At 36.3% G+C, this 26045-nt stretch overlaps 1 protein-coding gene across 2 annotated transcripts in view; it reads right to left on the bottom strand.

Annotated features, from left to right (window-relative positions):
• The window catches only part of tnr (tenascin R (restrictin, janusin)), a 164007-nt gene that overhangs the window by 68596 nt on the left and 69366 nt on the right, over positions 1–26045 (bottom strand). For both annotated transcript variants that reach the window (XR_007926226.1, XM_051870686.1), the window contains exon 3: positions 14038–14094. The gene's annotated coding sequence lies outside the window, so the exon portion shown is untranslated. The remainder of the gene's footprint in view (positions 1–14037; positions 14095–26045) is intronic.

Raw genomic sequence — 26045 nt, forward strand, 5'->3', positions numbered from 1 at the left:
AAAAAAAAAAAATCTTATAGACCACAAACTTTTGAGCGGTACATTTGTGAAAAGAGTCATTGCTAACAGAAATAAGAATTATGCCAATATCTTGAGATGAAGATCTATTTTAACAGTGCCATATTAATGTGCTAATTAACACAATTAATTATATGTTTAAAAAGCTGCAACCCTTTCATTCCGTTTGCTGATAGAACTTAAAATGAAAACTGAAAATATAAAAATAAAAGTTAATACTGTAAATAATTAATTCTAAAATAACTTTTTATTTTATTACATAGCCAAGCAAATAAATTAAAGATTTTTTCAAATACTGGTCTGCAAATGTTCTGCTTCAAATGAATGTAAATTATGCTGCAGATCTGTAATTGATGAATACATGGTGGAAAGAGATGTTTTATAACTAAGAAAAGAACAATTGCATCATTATTGCCTGAATTTTATATTGGAAGAGCTGATGTAACATCCTGTATTATAATCCTAGTTCCTTGGTATTTAAACAGCATTTTCTGCTCTGTGGATGTTGTTGCTACTGATAAACTTTGAACTCCTTTAGAACTATCTAAAGTTAAATATAAGTGCAAGTATAATGGCATTATTATAGTATTTAAAGAGACAGGAAATTGACAACGTTTAAGAAAGAAATTAAGAATGCGAAGCAATATCTTCTCATTGCTGAAAAGCGCCTTATCATCTTTTGGTGAGATGACATATTCTTGTTTTTCAAAATAAGACCAGCTCCACCACAATTGAGATAATGACAACATAATTTCAGTATTTTAAATCTCTTTCTTCCTCTTCATCAAGAGTTAACGCTGACTCAAGATGTTCAAGAAATAAAAATTGTATGAACTGAAAAGTAATTTGAGATGTTTTAGTTTTTCTTTCCAGTGCACTCCAAAACAATATATAACAGAGTACAATATAGAACATTTAGCATTGGTGGATGTTGATTCAGAGTTTGCGTCATCTGAAGTCCTCGCAGGGGTTGGTGTCATGTCTTCAACAGGTGTTGGGGCAAAAAAGAAATACCAGCTTAAGCTTGATTTTTCAGCAATGTGCATGCTTGAATCTACTGAAACCTTGTGATGAGCTCATTTTCACCTGCACGACACATCATCCATTCTTCAGAGAACACAAGCACACCACTGATTGAAATGTCAGAGCTGAAAGCATGAATGACTGTATTTCACGATGTCAGATAATTATGGCTCTTCCAGATGTTAAGGTGATATGAATACGCCACATTACAGGCTTGAAGATGAGTCGTAATTTTTCAAGCAGTAGCCTGATGGATGCCTGCATGTCTTCAAAGATAGCTGGTAATTCTCCTGTGTCCTGCTGGACAATTCTCCTATGGTTCAGTAAATGTTTGTTGTGTTCTTAAGCCATGATTTGTTTAGAGAGAAAAGCAGGGGACTTTAAAAAAACAGAGCGTGCACAGCAGAGTTGTGATAAAGACATGCAGCCCACATGATGTTAGGGCATCAGGAGGTCAACAAAAGCATTAACCTCTCACCAAGATAACAGATGGGAATGTTTGTTGGCTTCGCACTGCATTTGGAAAAGCCTTGTTGATAATGGAAAGATAGCAAGGAACATAACTGCGCACTATTGCTTTAAGAGCTACAGTGCCAACGTGATGTAAACGGTCTCTAACTGGTCTTAAAGAGTAAAAACGCCATTATAGATGAAACTGGATAAGATAACTTTGAAACAGCGTTAATGTCTGCCTGACACAGTTTTAGTTGAGAGTGAACACTGCTTGCTGATTTTCTGAGCAAAATAACAGACGCAAGGCTTCAATGAAACCCCTGTGCCTTTTTTCTTTCCTTGTTTTTCTGCTTTTCAAAACTTCAAGTCTGTTTTCTAGTTCACATTAAAATGAGAACACGTTTTCCCGACCTAAACACAAGTGCCTCTGCTTCAAATAACTAGTCTGTGTTTTATCATTCATTTTAAGTTTGTTCAGTGGCGGATCCTGGCAGACAGTTCTCAGATCAACATTCACTTCTCTATCACTCATCAAGTTTCTTTCATTTCCGCTCACCGCTTAAATTAACTATAAAGGTGGGAAACTTTTTTCAAAATAGTCCTCTGCTCCCTCTCACTTCGGCTGCTGTCTGTCGGCTCAAGCTGAAGTAGTCTGCACATGAAAAAAGTCTGTATTTGATAGAAGCCAGTATATGTCAAGTTAGTTAAATACAATGTGTCAAGGTGCCATTCACCGATACATTTTATACAGCTGCCATTTTATATATATATATATATATATATATATATATATATATAAATAAATTTACCTTTTGGCCCTTTTAACTTTTGGTCAATTTTTTATTTTTATTTTTTTTGCAGAAGAACAGTGTTTAGGTTGTGGTTAGGCTCTGCATGACTGTGTGGATGAATATGGTTCTTTCTCATAACAAAAAATAGTTTAAAAAAAAGAGATTATCCTACTGCTCATAAAACATTCACTAATAGAGATCTAACCAGTTTAGATGGAAAGGATATCAAGCTGACTAGCTGAAGATGTTACTATAGCTACACTCATTAAAGGGGGGGGGGGATTCTCATGCTAAACATGGCCAAAGTTTCAAAACACGAGTTGGACATATGACGGAGTATTTCTGTGCCAAAAATACTCTTCCAAATCCTCATAAACTTCGCTTTCAAATTAGCCCAGACATTCACCTTCAAATTAGAGCCGGATAATTCTGGATAAACTGACAATCAGTTTTGTTTACTTTATTTTTTTTAAATAGTGATCATGACTAAATACATTCAGGCAGCTACAGGACAACATGTTCTAGTTTATTTAAAATTAGCCTATATTAATTTGAATCATTCATTCAATCACTTTTTAAAAATTAATTTTTTTCTGTTTTATTCATAAATACTTGTTTAGTTAATGGACGATCCACCATTTTGAACGACTCTTGAATTAATGATTCAGTGAAAAATTCATTTTTAAGCAGTCACTTGTTGCCTAGTGGAGTACTAATGTATTCAATATTACTGACTTTGCATTTTAATCTCTCTTACGTTACTGCCTCCAATAGCAACTGCTTGTTGTATATTTTATGTTGTATTTTTTTGTTATACCTAAATAGTTTTGGTTTGTAATCGCTTCTGATCATTCCTTATTGAAAGTGTTATTTATTTCATTATTAGACGAATTGTCACTGTTAACAGTTACAGCCTACTGGTTATAGCCTAAATGTGGCAAGAATAAAAGGTAAAAACATTATTCTTGAAGCATTTGCTCTTTTTTTCTCTCCATTAAAAAATATTGGAATCGGAACCGAGAATCGATAAGAACCGGATTCGATAAGCAGAATCGGAATCGCTAAAATTAAACGATACCCAATCCTACTAGTACGGGCACTTCTCCCAGAAGAGCGCGTGCATACACGTCGACCAGAGTGAGAGGGCAAGAGCACGCCCATCAACGCGTGTTCGGCTTTAAGGAAGTCGTCGGCAGCGCTGCACAGGTCACAGGACTTCACAAAAACAACAATGTCACCAAAGAAGTGTGTTTTTGGTTGTGAGGGAAAGATAACCTTGCTTCCCAAAGAACCCAGCGTTAAGTGGAGCTGAGAGATTTGTTCTCACGCATTACATTGATGTACTCTCAATATTTGTTATTAAAATAACCATAGAAACTGATAGCTGCAATCACTTTTTTATTGGTTAAAATGAATGGAGAATATGTTTTCCGTGGCTGCTCGAGCCCTTAGGATCGGCGCTTATGGTTTCATAAACAAGGCCCAGTTCTACGCTGGATTTACAGATCGTTTGAAACTGAAAGATGGAGTGGTCACAGCAGTAATGATCCCGGTCATGAGTCTGAACCGCAGGTGGTGAGTAAAACTGCTTCAAATGTCTGTTTTGTTGGCAATAGGCGCCTAAGTGCATATAATGTAAACAACATGAACGTAGTGAATTCATAAATTCATTATTCACTATACGCTATATTCATTATAGTGATTCAAAAGTTATCCAGGGAAAATGCGATGGTGTATTGTGTGTGTTTAAATACATTTGTTTAGCTGACCATTGATAGCTTGCAGACGATCGCTATGCAAAAGCTGCGCGTGCTCGTCACTCTTTAGCTCCGCTCACACGGCACACCTCCAGGAGCTCGGCTGTTTTCAGAAAGACTCGATACAGTGTATGTATCTTTTATAAATATGATAAAACTAAAGACTTTTTGGAGATATGAAGGATGCACTACTATTCTATAGGTACTCGAGATTAACATGAGATGGCAGACATGGCAGAAACTGTGTGTGATACCCCCCCTTTAATAGACACGGTACTTCCTTGAGAATAAATTCCAGCACAGCGCTACCATAATGAAATGACCCTTCACAATAAATAATACTTTACAATGAACTCTGTTAGAAAGCTATGTATGGCAATAAACAATGGCAATTTATCTGTTCAATAAAATACCTTACTCACCTGTTGAATAATAGAACGTCACTTTTACAACATTTCAAATCCCTCAGTTCTCACCATCTCCGAAAAGCCAAGCCAATGTTGATTCATGTTTTATTACGATTCCCTGGAGGTTTGAGTTTTAGCTGCTCCATGTCAACCTTTCTAACCTATGCCACTCCCATACCATACACATGTCAAAGTAACAGGAGCGCCTTTTCTCTATTTACGAATATACAGATTTTTCGTGAAAACCATGCCGCTAGGTCTAAAATATAAACACCTATTATAGGCTTACCATAGTCAATCTGAGTAAAAAAAAAAACACGTTTTTGAAGAAGGACTGATGATGCATTGAATTTGAACAAAAAAGTTACATACACTAGTGTACCTTTAACTGCATTATTGTAGTTATTTAAATCTTATTTTTATTTGACAGTTTATTTTATATAGATTTATGGAAAAGGTCAAACCTGTGGTCGTTACACACTCTAAATGGTTAAAAAAAAAGGCTTTTGAAGATCTATCTTAATGATAAGATCTTTATGTGTCTTAATTAAAACACATAAATCAAAATGTACTTGTAAAACTTATGGATTCACAAAAATAATTTATAATTTTATATATATATTGACGCTCCCAGTTATAGTAAACATAGTTATCATAGTAAACATAGGTACAGTACACTAACCTAATATTTTATTTTACATAACTTTATTAATTCATTCGTTTGTCTGTTTTGGTAGTAGCTCATGAGTGAACATCAGACTGGTCAGTAACGACAGCTGAAAATGTAGCTTTGCCATCAAAGGAATAAATAAGCGGAAGCACAGAGGATAGAGCAAAACAAAACCCCGGTCATGAATTAGAAGTTTAAAATGAGAATTTTTACAGAGAAATGTCGGAGGAGCTTGAGTTTGTTGTCCAGCCCTATTTGTTTGAACCGCAAGAGGCATCTACTCTCACCTAAGCTTACGCTACGGCTACATCATACGCCGGAACTCGACTCTCTCGTAATGTGTGGACGGATGTTACTGGAGGCTAGTGATAACAGTTTATAAAGTTATAATTATGGATATTTTCTTACAAAAACGCATCGCTTCAGAAGGCCTTTATTAACCCCCTGAAGCTGTATGGATTACTTTTATAACTGTATGGATTACTTTTTTGGGCTTGAAAAAAAAAAAAAAAATGGCACCATTCACTCCCATTATAAAGCTTGGAAGAGCCAGGATATTTTTTTAATATAACTCCAATTGTATTTGGCTGAAAGAAGAAAGGATACAGGGTGAAAAAGTTACAGGATAATTTTCATTTTTTGGGTGAACTATCCCTTTAATGCAGTTTAGTCAGTCTGATATTTTATTCCAACATTTACTCCTGATCAGAGGCTTCCGCGAAATATATATTTTATACATAGAGTTACGCTTTAACTAAATTTAATGGTGCAACACAAAAATATTTAGTAGTTGTAATTTAGTGCCCATTTATGTCAAAACTAGTCTAAGTTGTAACTTTTGCACAGCTGGTGCAGCCAGCCCCTGGTCTTAAGTCTCCCTCTTTCCTCATTTTACAGGATGTTTCCAGCTGGCCATGGTGCATCTGGCAGCAGGTTAGTAGAGTTCTTCCTTTATTTCAAGTTCGTCTAATCTAGATTCACTATATGTCACGTCTGAGAGAACATGAGGAGCAGTTCCCCTAAGAGACAGCTATGCCTCATCCATCTCTTTATCCCTCTCTGGAGAGTCCTCTTTCTCTCGCTCTGTCTTTCTCAATCTCTCTTACTTCGACATGTTTTCCTCATACTGCTTCCTGTGGTATCTTCTGCTTGCACTTGCTAGACTGACATGAAGAGATGTCTGTTTTGCCTGTGTAAGGAACCGTACTACGACTTTGCAAGGTGAGCGTTACCCTCAGTCAGACACAATCATCTAGGTGGATGGTTGGGGGTTCTGCAACCCCTATTTGTGCAGGTTAATGTGTAAACACCTCGATGTGCATGCAAGCTGGCCTCGGCCCGGCTCACAAACGCCCCTGCAAGAGAGCTCAGCCCCGCAACATTACCATTCTATTCTCATTATTCCGACGGTGCCTGCCAAATTGCCTTGTCTTTCAGGATCATTGGACACTGTTCATTTCCAGCACCTGCGACCCAGCGGGTTTCACTTCTCAGCCTCCTTCACACTCACACTCAAGAGTTCCCAAGGCAACGTGGATTTAAGCATGTTGGGACACAAGGAAAAGTGTTTTAGAAAAGCACAATGTGAAGGCCACACTCCTTTTCACAAAAGGGGCTGCTACTCACAGACGTTACTAAACATTTTCTCTCTGTCTCTAAGGCCTTGTTTCCACCTGGTATTAAGATGTGTTTTGTTCGATTGGATCACAAGTGGACGAGGGAGACACATCCTGTTTTCACCTGGTGTTTTAATCCGTCTCTTTTGTCCACTTTCAACCACTTCTGCCCTGATATCTTCGAGGGTGGGATTTATGGATGGGTAAATGTATGTTTTGAATGTAGAATGAATGTATGAATGTAGTTTTTTCAGATCTTTCGATCTAATGGTCAAAATAAGCTCACGCAATCTACATATGAACGGCCGGAGATGACAGAAAAACATACGGAGAGCATCAGTTTTCGTTTTCTGCTTTTGTCTTTGTAATTAAATTTCTGTAATTAAATTTATAAATACACTGTTGTCCCATCCCCAACACCTTAACCCACCCTTAAACCTAACCATACCACCAAACCTGTCCCTAACCTTACTTGTATCCCACCTCAATAGCAACAAAAGTGTTTTGCAATACAATATGAACACAATAAGTACATTGTAATCAGGGCTTGACATTAACACTCGCCAACCCGCCAAATGCGGGTAGATTTCAGCTGTGGCGGGTAAGACAGACACTCCCACTAGCCACTTTGGTGGGTTGAATATAATTTCAGCCTACAGCCAAATGAAAGGTAGCCAAGCTCGTCGTATCATAAAATTACAATACAATCACAATTCTTTATCGATTAACTTGCTGTTAGTGAAGGCGGGATAGGCGGAATCGCGCTGAATGACACACAACAGAAGCGCTCTCGCGCGCACGATCAGTTCTCCTTGCGCCTGAATAGTCAAATACACGCACACACAGATGTCAAAATGCCCATCGTGTGGAGTAGTATATATACTAGAAGTTCTTTCATAAGCAATGTTGAATTTGTGTCAAAAAAATAAATAGAGTATAGTCATATAGAATTATGGATAAGGTCAAACTTGTGGTCATTTGATTGCAACCATTGTACCAAAACATTGTTGAATAGTCTTTTGTTCATGACAGTTGTGTTTTTTGTTTATTTATTTTTTTAACTGTCCTTTGTCCTTGCTCTGTTTGCGCCTGCCAATTTCTTGCATGAGTGAATTGTGAATAGAGAAATGCGATTGACTTAATTTTATGCTTGAGTTTTCATTTTCATTTCAGAATAAAGTGGGAAACTGTTGAGTTTAGACCTGGCTTGGGTTAGAGTGATTCATAATATATATATATATATATTCAAAAGGTGTGTACTGTCATGCTGGTACTATTCTGAATTGAAAAGGAAAGACTAAGGAGTAGCTATTTTCAGCCACTCTTAAGAGAACCCGGGAGGTAAAAATGCATGTCATCACACCAAAACCTCTAAGTAAAGGGAGCAAGAGAGATGTTCAAAGACTTCATTTACATTCAAGAAGCTCCCTGCACAAAGTGTCCATTCAGTTCCTCAATCCACCAAGAATAACTGTTCATAAACTGCTCCACTATTTTGCTATAGCTCAAGAAAAGCGCCATTCAGAGTCAGACAAAATTCCAACTGGAAGAACTGGCTCGCTTTCAATTCATGAGATAAAACTGGAATGGAAGAGAAATTTACAATTCCAAGAAATTCAACATAAACAAATTACAGAACAAATTCAAATCATAAATAATGAACATAAAATATTCATGAATTTTGACTAATTATGCCTATTCTCTGATATGTAATTTTCTTCTCAGCAAATTAAACTAATACATTCAATAATGTCAAAAAAAAAATAAAAAAATAAAAAAATAAATAATAATAATAATAATATGCAATAATTTGCTGCTATTGAGCAGGACAAGGGTAAGGTTAGGGACCGGTTTGGTGGTATGGGTAGGTTTAAGGGTGGGTTAAGGTGTAAGGGATGGGTCAACAGTTTAATAATAATTGTACTTACAGAAATTATTAAAGATGTAATTACATGCAGGTATTTTTTTAAATATAAGTACAATGTAAAAACATGTATGTACACAGTAAGTCCATTGTATCAAATGATTAATTTAAATGTAAGTACATAGTTAAGGCCAATATAAAGTGGGACCATGTAATGAAATACACTGATTATTAAAAAAATATTTCAGAATGATAACATATATATGTGCAATTCATACTGAAAAAGTACTATTATCTAAAAAAAAAATACATTTACATTCACAAAATGTACATTTACAGTAGTTCTTAAATTCAAATTTGAATTACACTTCTGTGCCGTATATGCTCTATCAATTTAAATTCAAGAACTGAATTGGAACATTAAAGGCATTCTAAATTTACTTCCGAATGGCACACAACCTGTTGGCATTTTAGGCTTGTTTGTCTCATTCTGATTGTCTTGAAAATGCTGCAAATGTTTTTGGTTCATTTTCATGCCAAAAGTTGAGTCAAACTCATCATGATTTTCGGCAGTCCTGGCACAATAGCACAACCCATTATAACTGCAAAACATCTGACGACTGCTTTTGTCTGGGTTAGACCTTGAATTATTGCATCACTGAAATACTGATTACAGTGAAGTCCTGCTATGTGTAGTTCTGTGCTGAGCAAGTTTGGCAAGATATGAATAAATCTTTCATAACTTTTTGAATATATCAGAAGCTTCTACTGCCTCTCGGGCAGAGTGTTTGTGGTGATATCATTGCTTGTGCTCTCCCTATAACACAATGTTTCTCTCTCCTATATGTCAGTGAATCGAATAACTTATCAGGAGCTGTGTATGACAAAGCATATTACCCACTTTCCTTCAAGTTCAACCCCCTCTGAAAGAGCTATTATCTGCCATCCCTTTCTGAAGGATATTTACCTTTCATCTTTTTCTCTCACAACCCTCTATTTCTTTTACTCCCCAAACTGACAGTTATTGTTGGGCTTTCAGAAAAGACAGAAATGTCTCTGTTCTAAGATAGACTATCATTGAATATCAGGAAGAGAGTAAAGTTACCTAGAGGTCAAAATAAAGACACTGGACACTGACAGTACACTCTATCACATCTGATACTAAGCATATCTTATATGTGCATGTAGCACTGCTTTGTCATATTTACATTATTTGAAGTTCAACAGTAGTGTGTGTATACTTTTTCAGGGGTGATTTATCTTTCCTTCCTTCTTTTTTTTTTTTTTTTTTGCACTTAATATTAGATTTCAACCAATATGGCATACAGTATTTACAGCCCTGCTACTGCACATAAAATTTGATCTTTATATAATTCCAGTGGGGGAAACCATATCCAAAATTTATGATTTCTGATATATTTGTTTGATATATATGTCATAGTTGATTTTTTTAAAAGTAAAGTAATGTGGTTGATTAGATATCCATATTTTACAGGAAGAAACTTCACATTTTAAAGTAAGAAATAACTCAAAAGTGAGATTCAAAGAAGTTATTTTATTAAACTATTTTTTCACCCTAATATGACACTTATAGTAAAGTATATTTATCTGTCTAACGTATATATACCGTTGAAAATTTTGGGGTCAGAAAGATAAAAGACAAAAAAATCAGCAGTGATGCATCAATTCTGATCAAACATGCCAGTAAAGACATTTATAATGTTGTAAAAGATTGTTATTTCAAATAAATGCTGTTCTATTGAAGTTCATCAAAGAATCCTGAAATAAAACGTATCATGGTTTCAACAAATATATTAAAAAGCACAACCATTTTCAAAATTGATGATAATAATAATAAACATTTCTTGAGCACCAAATCATCATGTCAGAATGATTTCTTTAGGAACATGTATATAAATTACATTATAAAAAATATTGCTAATAAAATTCTAAACAGTACCAAATTAGGGTTCTTCAGCTTGTAACAATAGCAGAACCCTTATTGGTGCTAAATAGAACCCTTTTTATAAGGTTCCATAAAGAACCATGCTTTGAAAGTGCTATAGGACCTCAATAGTGTGATAAAGGTGATTGGTAGGAATCCAGTCACAATTTGAAAGTTAAAATTTGTAGACATTTTAAGAAAGAAATCATTTACCTGTTGAGAGTGTGTTGACAGTCCATGTAATTGAATGGCTAAGCTCCAGAAAACCAGTAATGATGTGGCTTTGACAGTTACAGATTTGAAAATCAAAAAGGCGGGAAAAAAGATCCCTAAACTCTAACACAAAGAACCATTTCAGCATGTAAAGGGTTCTTCAGGGTCATGTGGTTCTAAATAGAACTGTTACTAAGTGTAAAGAACCTTCAAAGAACCATCTGTTTTTAGAGTGTATATAGTAGTATACATATCCTTCTAAAAATCCAACGTCTCAGTGATGGTCCAAACATTCACACACCTTTTGTTTTCAGCACTGCCAAACAAAGTTAAGTCTTTGATCATACTATATAAACTCTTTGTATGTTTATCTGTGGTTGTGTAAGCTGCCAGTAGAGATAAGAGTGTAGATATAACATAAAGCATAAAGAAAAAAGACAGGACTGTCTCGGATGGTGCACCTGATGCTGACAGATATCGAGACGCTGATGGATTAGAGGGTAAAATCAGACATGTTTTCGGATTATATGACTCCCACACATTCATTATTGAGTAGCTTGGGCTCAGACTGATCAGGGATCTCTCACTGCTGTCTTTCTCAGGTCGCTAGATTTCGATCCTTCTCCGAACTCGAAACACACCTGTCTGAATAACATTACAAAGCTCTCAAGCCTTCACTGTCAGTTCTCTCTTTCTTAGCCATCAATATGAAAACTGACAGATTATATCATGTTTATATGATCCATGGGGAGACACTGTAAACGCTTCAGAATTTCTCACCTGATTAATGACATAAAGGTAAAGTTAGGAGGTGGTGAGATGGCCTAATCCCAATTGACACACACTTGATGTGGATCGCATTGGTTTTGCTGTTCTTTGCTACTCTAATTTAGGAGAATTCTGCTCTCTTGTCTTTCATGTGAGCCCCTCTAAAAGCTGACTGTGAAAAAAAAAGATCTCTCATCAGTTTTGATGAAAAAAAAAAAGGTTATTTCATTCTGAATCCACTCAGAACATGCAAAATATTCTTAATATTTCTGCCATAAAAAAAAAAAAAAAAAAAAATATATATATATATATATATATATATATACATACATATATAATGGTTAGTTCCTGTCCTTGATTCTGATTGGTCAATAGCTGTGTTTTATTCACGATAAACACAGCTATGACCGCTTCACTCAACGGTTCTGTGTATCACTACACAACACCCTTAGCAACCACTCTTAGCAACGAAAACTGTTTGTTCTCAATTGATATTGTTCATTGAAGCTTACTGTATTATGTAGAAGAGTATTGCGAGAAATAGATTGAGTGAGCGAGTTTATTACCTGCATTCAGATTTAGCATTTTCCTTCAGGTCAGTCCTATGTTCCTAATAAAAAATCTGTTTAAATGTTCGATGTATTATCTTGTCCTTTTAACAGTTAAGGGGTTTTCCCGTGACTGACAGCGCTAGTCAAAGCATTTGTCAGTTGCGGGGGGGTGTCGCAAGGTCTGAGGGTATCATTTGAGAGGTGCAACAGGACTTGATTATATATCTTTGTATTGCGATCAGCGTAATTAAATAAACATGCTCCTGCCACCCTTCATTTAGGACTCCTTATAGATTAAAGACACTATTCTTAGATGACTCGGACTGACTAACAGATCGACAACGGCAGGCCACCACAGGCAACCACGAGTTATCAGTGTCACCCTAAAGTGCACTCTTATCCACAGAGATCTGTGAACTGGTATCTCTCTTAATTCAAGCCATGCTAATGGCTCATTAATATGAGAGTCATGGGGCTGTCAAAGACATCGCGCAGCACAGAGCTAAAGGACACTAATCCCCATTGATTAGAGTTCTCAGATCAAAGGCTTCCAGCGCTGTCACTTCACCTCTATTCTCCCCTACCCACTCGCGCCGCAATTAGGAGCCCTCTCAGCGTTTCATTAAGATGTTAAAAATACCAAGTCGCCTCCCCCTCAAGGGACCCAGTCACTGAGTCACATACCGAAATCCTCATTTACCATTGTGAGATACAGACCGTGGCATCTCCCTGAACATTTCAATCTGTTGGATGCCTCACTCGTGCCTGCAACTCACAAAAGCAAATGCTGAGTCTTCAGTAGACCTGGACTCTACTGTGCATGCAATGTGTGATAATGAGCTCATGGTCCTCCAGGGATTAAAAAAAAAAAGGACATTTATTTAGCAACAAAAAGTTTTTCTTTTCTTCTTTTTTTTGTTTGCTTGAGATAGCACATAAAAAAGAATGAACTTAAAGGGTTAGTTCACCCAAAAATGAAAATTCTGTCTTTAATTACTCACCCTCATGACGTTCCAAACCTATAAGACCTTCGTTCATCTTCAGAACACAAATTAAGATATTTTTGATGAAATCCGAGAGCTCTCTGACTCCTCCATAGACAGCAATGTAATTACCACTTTCAAGGGCCAAAAAGGTAGTAAAGACATCGTTAAAATAGTCCATGTGACTACAGTGGTTCAACCTTAATGTTATGAAGCGACGAGAATACTTTTTGTGTGCAAAAATAAAAATGAACAAAATAAAAATAACAACTTTATTCAACAGTTTCTTCTCTTCCCTGTCATTCTCCTACGCTGTTCATGTTGTAGACACTGCAGGCTTCTGGGTTCTACGTCAGAACGCCGGCTCATTATTGGCCAGCTCCTGCGTTAGCATCACACGCATCTGTCATGGTGCTTACATGAACAGCGTTGGCCAATACTGAGTTGGTGTTCTGACGTAGAACACAGATGGACTATTTTAACGATGTCTTTACTACCTTTCTGGGCCTTGAAAGTGGTAATTAAACTGCTGTCTATGGAGGGGTCTCTCAGATTTCATCAAAAATATCCTAATTTGTGTTGAACAAAAGATGAACTAAAGTCTTACAGGTTTGGAACAACATGAGGGTGAGTAAATAATGACAGAATTTTCATTGAACTAACCTTTTAAGTGGGCACAGCAGCAAAAATTACAGGCTTCAAGTAAGGAGTTAAAAAAATCACATGTAAGTGAAAACTGTCAAAGAACATTTTTAAAAACACACCTTTGATACAGGAAATTATAGGAAATTGTTTAAACTGGCATGTCAAAAGACTTTACAAATTTTACTTTACCTTACTTTACAAAAGACTTACCAGACCTTACCTTATTTATAAATACGTGAATGAATATTATCACACGCACACACAATGTATACTGAGAAATACAGCTGTAAGAGATATATTACCACTGCTCTCACAAACTGAGTCTTATCTTACCTTATGTGCCAGTGCTTATGCTCTTCCTGTCTCTCCACACAGAAGGATAACCTGCGCCTGGAAGAAAGAGGAAGTGCATCAATGAATTGAACCATACATATGCATTCATGCACACTCCCAGCAGGCATTCGTAAATTAACTTATGCACATAAAACACATGCCTGAAACAATTACACACTATGGCAACGTTTTTTTTTTCTCTGCAGACCCCAGATAATTCATTTCAAATCTCAAAACCCCTGAATGGTGAACAAAAGTCTCAATAAAAAAAATAAATAATATATTATATAATAATATTAAATAAATAATAACAATAATAAACAAAAATAAGTAATAACATCCTCATGGCAGTACATGGCTGAAAATGACTTCATGAGTGAGTCATTGAATCATACACTCAAATGATTTGTTCCAAAACGCTGATTCATTCAGGAACGAAACACGAAACAACTGATGTGGGACAAATTGTCTCCCTTCAATCTTTGATATTTTTGATGCTCTTCCGCATGTCAATACTGCTCTCGTCATTGTTAGGATGAATCAAAAGTTGTCATGTTCTAGCAAGAGAAGGGAAAATAGCCAACCAACACAATCATAGAAGGGATTTTTGATGATTTCTGATGACGACTGGACAGATCAAAGGTATCAGTGTGGACATCATCAAAAATCGTGATACAGCCACACCAGTCAGGACTTCACCTAGACCAGTGTTACTCATTGCGTGGCTTGCGAGCCTCCTGCGGAAATTTGTGGGGCGCTGTAGAGCTAGGGAGGGCTCCACAAACCCTCCGAGAGAGACCGGCTGTCCAAATCCGTGCGCTACATTTTAATATATCCTGCTCACTTTACAACTTAAAATAGTCTAGAAAATCCAAAAAATTCTCAACCATGAACACTATAAAGACAAAACAGAAACCCCCTCACCAATGAACATCTTGCATGCCTCACAAGGATTGCAAAAACAAGCTACAAATACAGCATGAAGAAAGTCATGGAAATGCTTGCTTCTGCTCATCCCAGCATTAAGGTAATCCTGCTTTTCACTACAGTTTACTTCAGTAAAAAACTAAAGTATACCACAGTATTTATTACAGCTTATCAGTTCACTATAGTTAATAGTATGCTGTAGCAATCATTAACAAAGTGTTTTAAATACTATAATATCGTATACTACAATTTACTATAGTATGGTTCAAAAACACAATAAATCGGAGTATTTACAATAAATTACTATAGTATTTTTTCATGTGCTGGATGTAACTTTTGATACTTTGTGGTAAAAATGGCTCTCCTATTGACTTTGTCCTATCAGTGTGGCTCTCATTTAAAAAAAAAAAGTGAAGACCACTGATCTAGACACATACTGGATAAGAACATCCTGATCAAACCTGTAAATTACCTGTAAAATAAATTACATTGTATCTCTCGAACCTGGGCAAATTGAGTGTCAGTCACAGGGCCAGTCACAATTAACAAAGCTTACTAGCGATTTATCATCCAATGTAATGGCAAATATAGGCTTTCCAAATAATGTAAATAAATATTTGCATAGTATAATAGTAGTAAATTTCTCTCTCTCGCACATTTCCCACATTGTCCCACAAAATCACATCTACATCCTGCAACACAGCAATAACCCGGTGGTCACCCTGGTGTTTACTGCCGCAAGGGCGGGACAATAACCTCTCCCGTCCTGCAGCAACCTGTCACAGATCACAGCAATTGCAAACAACAATGATCCAATCAATTCCTGACGGACAAAATCAAGTCCTGCCCTACATTTGTACTTGTTCATGAAGGATATATGTCACAAAAGGGAAGAAAAGACTTTCACAATTTACAGTACGTTTCATGCAGACTTAAACGGTGAAAGAGTGCAAGATAAGTTGTACGTAGATAACCATTTAAAATTTGACAACTGTTATGTGATGGAAATGTTAAACAACAAACAGTAATATCCAATGATGCAAACTACCACATTTTTTTGTGAAATTTCACTATTTTGAATTGAAAGTAGCCTATCTTTTAGGCTAAATGATTCATGTAATTTATAATTGAATGTGACGAGACAAGAAACATTGAAAAGGCCGTTTTTGACATATTACACATATATGATTTTTTTAAAAAATATAATTTGCAGATAGTTACTTTACAATAAATTAAATGATAATAATACTGTTGTGTTTTTTTTTCTGTACTCCCTTAAATCCTGCTTATTATATTTTCCTTATAAGGCGGAACAAATCTACACAAAGTAACTGTCAATGATGTGTCTAAAATGTAAGTTACTCAATATTAGCTTCTTGTTTATTGAACTGTTGTATACAAGGGCGTAGGTTTGATTTTGACACTGGTGGGGACATAAAAGCATTTTTTTGCATTTATAATATACTATTAATCGCAATTTCATGTCATCTAAAGTCTTTATTCACAGTTACAGGTAGGAACTTTCTCATAACTCATAACATTATCTTGATTATGCAACCAACAGCATTACAATTTAGCTTTCTGTGCTTTATGATAATATATCTAAACAAGCATACATTCATAACTGGAAAAAAAAGCGTTATTCAGGGATTGACATTAAGGTTTTTAGCTTATATTGACTTCAATTAATCAATTCTGTAATGTTATAAGTTAATGGTACAGTAAGTAATGACGACAAGGAGGCAGTTTAACAGAGACTTAAGAGTACATCAGAGTACACAGGCCTACATAATGTATGTTTAAACACTTAATTTATGTTCTCTGTTCATGCATTAAATGCATGTCCTTGAAAGAGCGCATCCAGGTTTCTGAACGTATTTACTTTGACTTCTCAGGTAATTTCAATGCCAATGATATGAGCCATTTCAGATGCAGCTAGAATTACAACAACAGTGGTTGCATATAAATATATTTTAATTGTCTGGATTATTGATAGGGACAATTCAGTATAGTCGCTGGATATGGGTAAGGACATGTACCTAGCGTCTCTACTAAATTCTACCCTCTTGGTTGTATAGGCTAGCAGCCTTTTTACTGTTTGAATCAGAAGTTATTTTCTCATCAGTGTGGCCACAATCTTTGTATTTCTTCCTGAGGGAGAGATGTTGTTCACCAAAATAAAGCCAATGTATTTCTGGCTTTGCTTGTCAACAGTGAGGTTGAACAAATGTGAAAGTATTTAATTTTCTTTCTGACCATAGCACAGTGTCATTACAGGGGTGGCTTTAGGGTAGACTGAGGCTTAACACTGTTCTGGAGAGATGTAAATTAAGTGCATAATTCCTATAACACGATTCTGCCAATATGCATATGGATATTGATTGGAGCTGAATAAATAAACCACAGAGCACATTTCCCCTAAGGACACATACCATGTCTGAATGAATTTAAATATTTAGTCCACAATAAGCAAACAATAGTCAGGATTTGTATGAAATAATGAAAAAATATAAATAAATAATAATATAAATAATGCTGTGTCTATTCCCTCAGAGGTAGGCTAAACTACTGAGGCATTTCGGGAAGAGAAAGTAAGCAAACTTTTAGAATGTAAATAATTTCCCAGCGAGCAGAGCATGCAGGAGGCTGGCCGAACAAAAATAGTGCTGTGTAGGCACAACAAAATGGATCCACAAAATGAATACATGAATAAAATAGAGCATGCTCGAAACAAACACACTCTATCCATTCAATGGTACGCCAAACAATCTACGCAAACCAGCTCCGAAAGATGCCGGTGCTCATTTTCTGGCTCACCTTCCATCACTTCTCACAACCTGTGAAGTGCTACAATCAACCGTGCGGCCAGTTCGCTTGCAGTAGCTTTTCAATTCTTTTGCTCTTGAAAAGAAATTTTAAAAATTCATGAGGGACCAATATAAACTTGGGTTTCTGCTTTTTGCCACCCACACTTTTTCTTCACTGTTTGAACAGGATAACCATTGTAAAATTTCTCTAGTCTTCCCATATGATTCATGGGCCTAGAGCTTCAGCATCAACATGACAGAAGTCCTGTGCCTCACATCCAGTCCCTGTGCTGCCAGTTACAGTATGTCAGTGAAGCATCACAGAGAGGGATCGCCATGGCACCATTTCTCTATAATTTGTTATCTTTCGGTGATCCCATTTCCGATGTGTTGATGCAGCAGATAGATTCCCATACCGTAACCATTTATCGCCTGTCACTGGAAACTGTTGTCACACTTTTTTTTTTTTTTTTTATCTTTCTGCAGGAAAAAAAATCAGCTTTGAGAAATGTTTTTTTTTTCTCCTGTAGAAGGGTTAGAGTCATAAACAACATACAGTATAAAAGTACAAACAATATGAATACACTGTGCACATTTATGCATGTCAGAAGATGTAAACAAAGTACTATATTTTCTGTTGTTTGCAAAACAATGTTCATGTTGGTGTGAGTTCAGCTCATGCATAATGAACACAGATAATTAGCTATCTTAAAGGTCCACTGAAGTGCCTTGAAAAGTGCAGCATTATTCAATGTGTTGACGGAATTTACACTGAAACAGGAAGGCAGGGCGGGACATATCGGACAGCTCCTCCCCTTTTTTAAAATAGCCAATAGCCAGAGCCATTAAGCTCAGTAAAACTGCAGTTCTTTCTGTGAATTCTTTCACAGATTATAAAATGAGTAATCCCACAAGTGTCCTCATGCCAGGGCATTTTAAAGCTGCAGTCTGTAAGTTTTGCCTCTTTGTCGCCATCTCTGTTTGAAACCTGCAATTGCAGTTATTTGCAAAATTATCATCTTTACGTGGGTTGTGCATCGGCACGGCTCCTCAGCGTGGATGAATCTAATGTTTGCTGTCAGTCACCACACCGGTGTGGATACTGTACTTCGGAATCACAGATTCTGCGTCTTGTAAGTATGACCAAAATAAGAATTTTAACCGGAAAAATGTAATCTGAACAAGTAACATGTCTGCCAATTTTGTTGAGAAAAAAAGCATTACAATAAATTGCGCTGCCAATAGTGATTAAATCTAACGATCGCCTAGCTCGGATCACATCAAAACGTACAAATTATTATTATTGTTATAATTTGTTTTCAAATTGTTAATGTTAACAACATCAGCCTTGCGTGATTGTGTATTTAGTGTGTATTAGCGTTACCTGTAGATTTCAATTTCTGTAGCCACTCCATAGTCCGAAGTCTTTTGTTTTTGACTACGGGTGAATCTCAGTTGTCACTGATGATTGTCATTTAGACTATTCTGGATTACAATCTGCCATCAAAATGAGAAGTTTAATTATTGCAGCTGCTGTGAAAAAATGCTATAAATGATCAGCCGCCTGTAGCATCCTCCACATGCCATATAGCCTACTAGCTGGGACTCCTTCATTATGTAAACAGACGTGACGTAATGACGCAAAGACAAATGGCGGCATGCTCGAATTTCTCGTGGAAACCCACCAGTACCACCCGAATTAGAAAACATTATTACAAGCTTACTATTGTGAATCGGGCTAAGGTAAGGAGATAGTTTTGAACACTGGCTGGTTATGTACTTGCTCAAAAATTGTTTTTGGATCATTTTTAACCAAAAAAAGTTACGGACTGCAGCTTTAAGTTTTTTCTTTTTCTTTTGTTTTCCATCCTGCAGTATTTAAGTGGTGTCGAAAGTTATAGGTAAGCAAAAAATGTGAGTATCACAGTATTTGACAAACTGAACTTAGTTCATACAATTTAGAGATTTCAGTGAGTGTTCTTTATTTATTCTCTATACTTATTCTGAGCCTCAAGTTCTATTCTGACTTACGCAGTCGTTTGTTCACTCTTTTTTTTTAATTGCTGTTTAGCAATTGGTTTTCCAATGTTCTCAAATTATTATTTGATGGTTACCATTGTTGTGTTGTGCATGCTAAATCTTGACATCTGTGCATGTCTACACAATAACTAATAAGGTCTCTTGCAAGATATTATCAATATTTTATGGGAATCAAGTTTTTTATGCAATTAAGTTTAACAAATTGGTGCACATTAAGTAAAGCCAGCTAAAAAGTGTTAATTAGGACGTTTGTTAAGTTTACAGTGACTAATATCGAGTATCGACTCATGCGTGTGCAACATTGCTTAAATATTTCACAGTAAAAGTATGGTAATGAAAATGGCACATGTTGTTGTGTTTTCATAAGTGAAAAATGATTCACATATGGAATGGTGATGTTCAATTAAATCTGATTAAGATTAATTGCTTGTCTTGGAATTAAAGTATGTGTTGACAAAAAGCGTGAAATCTCAGCACCACATTGCTCAATGATTTATGAATCCATTTGTATTTAAATATTAGTTTTTATAAGTCATCTTTTAGTAAAGTTGTGCCAGGGTTCTTTTCTATTTGTAAATGACATTTAATCGTGCCTTACTATGTTTGGAGAGCAAACACACTTTTGATTGGTCAGTACGTCTAATGGTTAGAAATGATTAATGGAAGTGTCCTCTGTGGCTGCATATAGATGATTAAATAATAATGAAGTTATGAGAATGAAATTGAATTATCAGAGCAGCAAATTCAACAGGTCGAACAATGCCTTTTGTTGCATTCGTGTATCTGAATAATCTATCGCCACACCCTCCCATTTAGAAAGGTCTCCTGCAAAAGTGCCGGTATCAGCGTTCTGCCTGCAACCATGGCCACACCTCAGAGCTTTGATATAAAACCTGTCAAATTTTAATTAATATTAGTTTCATGGCTTGGTCTTTTATGATCGACACTTGCGATAATGAATTTCATTCACCAGTTACAGACTGTGAATAAGGAATATGTTTCCTGTGGTAAGACAGTGGGTAATATTTATCTCCCTCGTTCTCTCAGTCACTCTTTAGTACAACACAGCGAATCACAGGATTTTCCTTTCTCTTTAATGGGCGATTCCTTGTTAAAATGGTGTTGCGTATTAAATAAGAAAGAACTGGCTTCTCCATATCCATGGCTATCTGCCATTTCCACATGCCACCCAATCAAAATCCTAAATCACTGTTTATATTAAGAAAAAAAAAAAAAAAAAAAAAACCATGCAGACGCATGCATGTCTTTCAGTTTGATGAAGTCAAGATGTTTATTTTTTTTTGATGTCTAAATGTGCACATACTAAACGCACATTTGCAATGAAATTATACTTGCTATCTTTAGCCTGGGAAAAAAAAAGCAGAAAAGGTTGAAAAGAGCTTTCATCCTAGGAAGCTGGATTACTTTTTTTCCTTTTCGCTAAGGCCTCAGGATTTTGCTTTTATCTTTAAAGTTTTTTTTTTTTTTCTGAATTCTGAGGCTAAGTTAAAATAGCACTCTTTACTATAGGTAAAGCATCAGCCTTCACCTGGTAAAGCTATGACATCAAAGACAGCCAAAATGATTTTAAACTTAAAACCTGAAAAGTAGAAAGAAAAAAAAAGTTTTGATTCTGATGAGAGTGCACTATTCAGTGTAACACATAAGAACAAAGTACACGGGCTTATTCTGTTCTTCCATTGCATTCATAGGAGAAGCTTCTCTCAAAAAGAGTATAAAAGGGCCTGGGAGCCTGAAAATAATGTGCAGGGGGTTTGCAGTATCTTATTAAAAGCACTTTTATGCCTCATAGCTAAACCAGCATCGGCTTTATTTGTCTAAGGAGGTCAGAAACCCTCTTCCATCACGCATCACAGAATCTGAATACAGAAAACCACAAGTGTGGTATTATCTCTCAGAACTCAGCAGACACCAAATCTGATATTCATTCCTTTATGCTAATGAAGATAATGCTGTAATAATTTAACTCCGTTGATTCTATCAGGCACTCAGGATTTGTTATTATGCAGACAATTAATAACCTAGAACAGTTCTGTGAGAAATAGAATTTGTCCCCTTGGAAGGTTCTATCTGACATTTTTGTCAAAATTGAGTTATTCACATATTCTTATTCTGTGACAACTTATTTACATTATGTGATGTTTTTTTTTTTTTGTGGGGGACTTTTTATTCAGAAGACAAAAAAGGTTGTATCTACAAAGTTGAATGGAATGCAAAAATTTTGAAGCTCAATATCTCAAAACTGCTCAGAATGCAGAAAGAACCTTCTAATTCCAAGGTGACGAATTTTAAAGACATGTATACATAATTAAAACTAATTACAAACAGTTTGCATTTATTCAAAGAACATTTGTACAATTGTTTAGTTCATACAACTTAATTGTGAATTGTGATAGGATATGTGTTGGTTGCTTTCAATCTGTCTGTGCACTACAATTTAATGGTTAGAAGAGACTGTCAAAAAGATTCAGTTTTCACTCAAAGTAAACATCTAGATGTTTTGTTTCATGAATGCAAGCTTTAAGAGTGGCCTACTTTTGACATCACTGATTAAAATCTCGATTTCGAACATATTACTGATAATGTAACCAATCAGAGGAGTTCCAAGCTCTTTACAAATGTGAGAAGTTTTAAGATTAAATTCCAAATGATATGCTTGAATCACACTGCATGCATTTTAAAGGGTCATTCCACAGATCTGAAGAAGGACCAGTCAACGGCAGAATTATTTACCTTAACTACAGAAATATTGATATTAACCAAAACATGGCACTACATGTATGCCACTCACATAGTACTTAAAGGGTGAAAATTCTTTTAAATGAAAATTCTGTCATTAATTACTCACCCTCATGTCGTTCCACACCCGTAAGACCTTCGTTTATCTTCAGAACACAAATTAAGATATTTTTGATAAAATCCGATGGCTCAGTGAGGCCTGCATTGACAGGAAGATAATTAACACTTTCAAATGCCCAGAAAGGTACTAAAGATATATTTAAAACAGTTCATGTGACTGCAGTGGTTCAACCTTAATGTTATGAAGCAACGAGAATACTTTTTGTGTGCCAAAAAAACAAAATAACGATTTTATTCAACAATATCTAGTGATGGGCGATTTCAAAACGCTGTTTCATGAAGCTTCAAAGCTTTATGAATCTTTTGTTTCGAATGAGTGGTTCGGAGCATGTATCAAACTGCCAAAGTCATGCCCCCCAGTGGTGAACCGTTGAAATTTCGAAACACTAATGACTTAACAAAGCCTCATTTACTGAAATCACGTGACTTTGGCAGTTTGATACACGCTCCGAACCACTGATTCGAAACAAAAGATTCGTAAAGCTTTGAAGCTTCATGAAGCAGTTTTGAAATCACTAGATATTGTTGAATAAAGTCATTATTTTGTTGTTTTTGGCGTCGCTTCATAACATTAAGGCTGAACCACTGTAGTCACATGAACTGTTTTAAATGTCTGTAGTAGCTTTCTGGGTGTTTGAAAATGTTAATTATCTTGCTGGCAATGAAGACCTCACTGAGCCATCGGATTTGATCAAAAATATCTTAATTTGTGTTCTGAAGATGAACGAAGGTCTTACGGGTGTGGAACAACATGAGGGTGAGTAATTAATGACAGAATTTTCATTTTTGGGTCAACTAACTCTTTAAGTTTGTGTTCATAGAAATGTGAGTTTGCTCAATCAGTGATCCTTGACCTGAACATTTGACAAAAGGGGCTTTCGCACCGGAGGAACCTTTTCATAGTTCCTAGAACCATTGGCTGAAGTACCCGGATTTTTCTGTGTTCGCACTGCAGGAACTAGTAACGATTTTAGTTCTAGGAACTCCTTTTGGGGGAACTATATTAGCTCCTACTTCAGAGTAAGGTCTAAACCAGCACTATCGGAACTATCAGTGACGTGAGTGTACATTGATTGGTCAAACGCATGTCAAACACAAGCACCCGACATTTTTAAAAAGCAGTGTAAACATATTTACTTCACGAACATGGAAAACAATGATAACGGCTTTTTGCTGTTGTCTGCAGGGTTGTGTTCTTATTTCCGCCTCGATGATATGTAATACTGAAAGTTGTCATAGGAGATTTAGTCTCTTAGCTCCACTTTTTGATCTTTCAGTCGCATAAATTCTGCGTTTACATTCCATCCCCGTTATCACGAAACCCAGGACACACAACAACACAGCTCCGATCACGGCATCTTCCATCCACTGGTTTTTAGCGTTTGTAAATGCCGCGCTTAAAGACGCTGCTGTTGGCTGCTTCAGAGTTCCTACTTCCGGTGTGAATGCAACCAGGAACATAGCCCGAAGGAGAAATTAGTTCTCAGGGAACTATCCTAGTGGCTATTTCCTATAACTGTTCAGCGCGAAAGCCCCTTAAGAGAATATGCAAGTAGAGCTACCCAGAGTTAGTAAGATCACTACACTTTCAGAGAAAGGAAAAGGTGAGCAAAAGCCAGACAGATTTCCATCAGGTCGGCAAGAGAAGCCGTGAGAAAACCCAAACCTATAATCTTCAGTGAATCTCTATTGAGCCATTATTGCATTTGGATGTTCTTCAGAGAGGTGAACTATAACTTCAGTTTTACAATATGGGATTAAAAAGGACAGTTTAAACAGGATCAGTTTTCTTTTGGCTGCTGTAATGTAAGATACAGATTTAGTTTATGCTGAAAAGAGCTGGGAAAGGTGCATTTTTGAGCTGTTCTTCTGCATATATTCTGCTCATTAATATAGACAGGCCTGTTTTAAAAGAAAATAAAACCCAGAACATTTGCTGTAAACATGGCCTGAGGAAACCATCGATGCACACAGATGCTATCAATGTGAGCAGCAAAGAGGAAAAGCGAGCACAATAATCTTGTTTACCGTGTAGTGTTCAGATAGTTGCGTAAATCGCAAGTCCTGCCCTGCCTCAAAACATTGGACACATGGCCTCAGGACTACAGGGCACTTTGCTGAATGCTAATTAAGAAACTATGAAACAATCAATTGAACTGCTCTGTGCTCTTGTAAAATGCATAGCGAAGCAATGGAATGCCATATTTGTACTGACACAGCAACCTGTCCTCTCTCCATCTTTCCTTTTCTCTATTCTCTTCTGCCCTCCTTGCACTCTTCTCTCTCTTGCCCGCTTCTCCACCACCTTTCCTTTTTTCTTTCTGCATTTCACTGCTCCCTTTTCTGTCTTCATGTCTTCCTCTTTTCAGTTACCCTCGCCTTTGGTTTCTGGTTGTGCAAAGCGTTTTTTATAGAGTTGTGTGATGGAGCCTTTGGAAAGCAACTCCCCAGAGCTCTCTGGAGTCTGTCTGCACGACAACAGATTTTGGAGCTGGGCCTTTTAAGAGCCTGGAAAATGAGGTATAGCAACCCAATGTTCTTTGGTTGGACTGTGGAACCGCAGGGGACTGTGGAACTGATGCCAGAACCTCACTTCAAAGGCTCATACATGAGGAGAAAAGTGACCAATTTCTCTTCTAAGAGTAAAGACAAGCTCAATAGAGACACAATGAACTCTCCCAGTGCTGTGAGTTACTAACTAAAGGTTGTGATGCTGTAGCTTCTTTTTCTTTCTTTTTCTTTTTTGACAAGCTACTTTTTCTGGTTGTACAGTTAAGTATTCAAATGTACTGTCATTGCACACGCTGCTTTACAGAACAGATCAACTCAAGATCAACGTCATATCCACCGAGTGATTCAGTGAATCATTTCCCCCCTAAATGTTTCTTTCTCTCATATCTACTGTTGTAAAATATGACTGAACTAATGAAATAATATCCTTATATTGTAACATTACGATCACATGCTGTAATCATTGCCTAACATGTTCATTATGTCTGCTCTAACTAAATACATGATGTTTACGAGCCACATAACTTGTGTTATCTTATATTATTTTTACTGCCATATTTACTTTGACCCACTCATCTCTTAATATCAACAATTCTTCCTGATTGTAACATTTAAAAATGCATTTTCTGTGAAGCTGCTCTGAAACAATATGTATTGTGAAAAGAACTATATAAATAAACTTCAATTAATTTGAATTCTAGTGAATCAGTTCGTTCTAAATGATTCCTCCTCTTAAATTTAGCATTGGATCATCTGATTGCTTCAAATGAATCAGTTCCCTCCAAACGGTTCTTTCTGATTCCTTCTTGTGAATCAGTTCAGTCTAAAAGAAGTGATGAATTG

This window comes from Ctenopharyngodon idella, chromosome 2 (assembly GCF_019924925.1).
Source record: "Ctenopharyngodon idella isolate HZGC_01 chromosome 2, HZGC01, whole genome shotgun sequence".
NCBI lineage: Eukaryota > Metazoa > Chordata > Actinopteri > Cypriniformes > Xenocyprididae > Ctenopharyngodon > Ctenopharyngodon idella.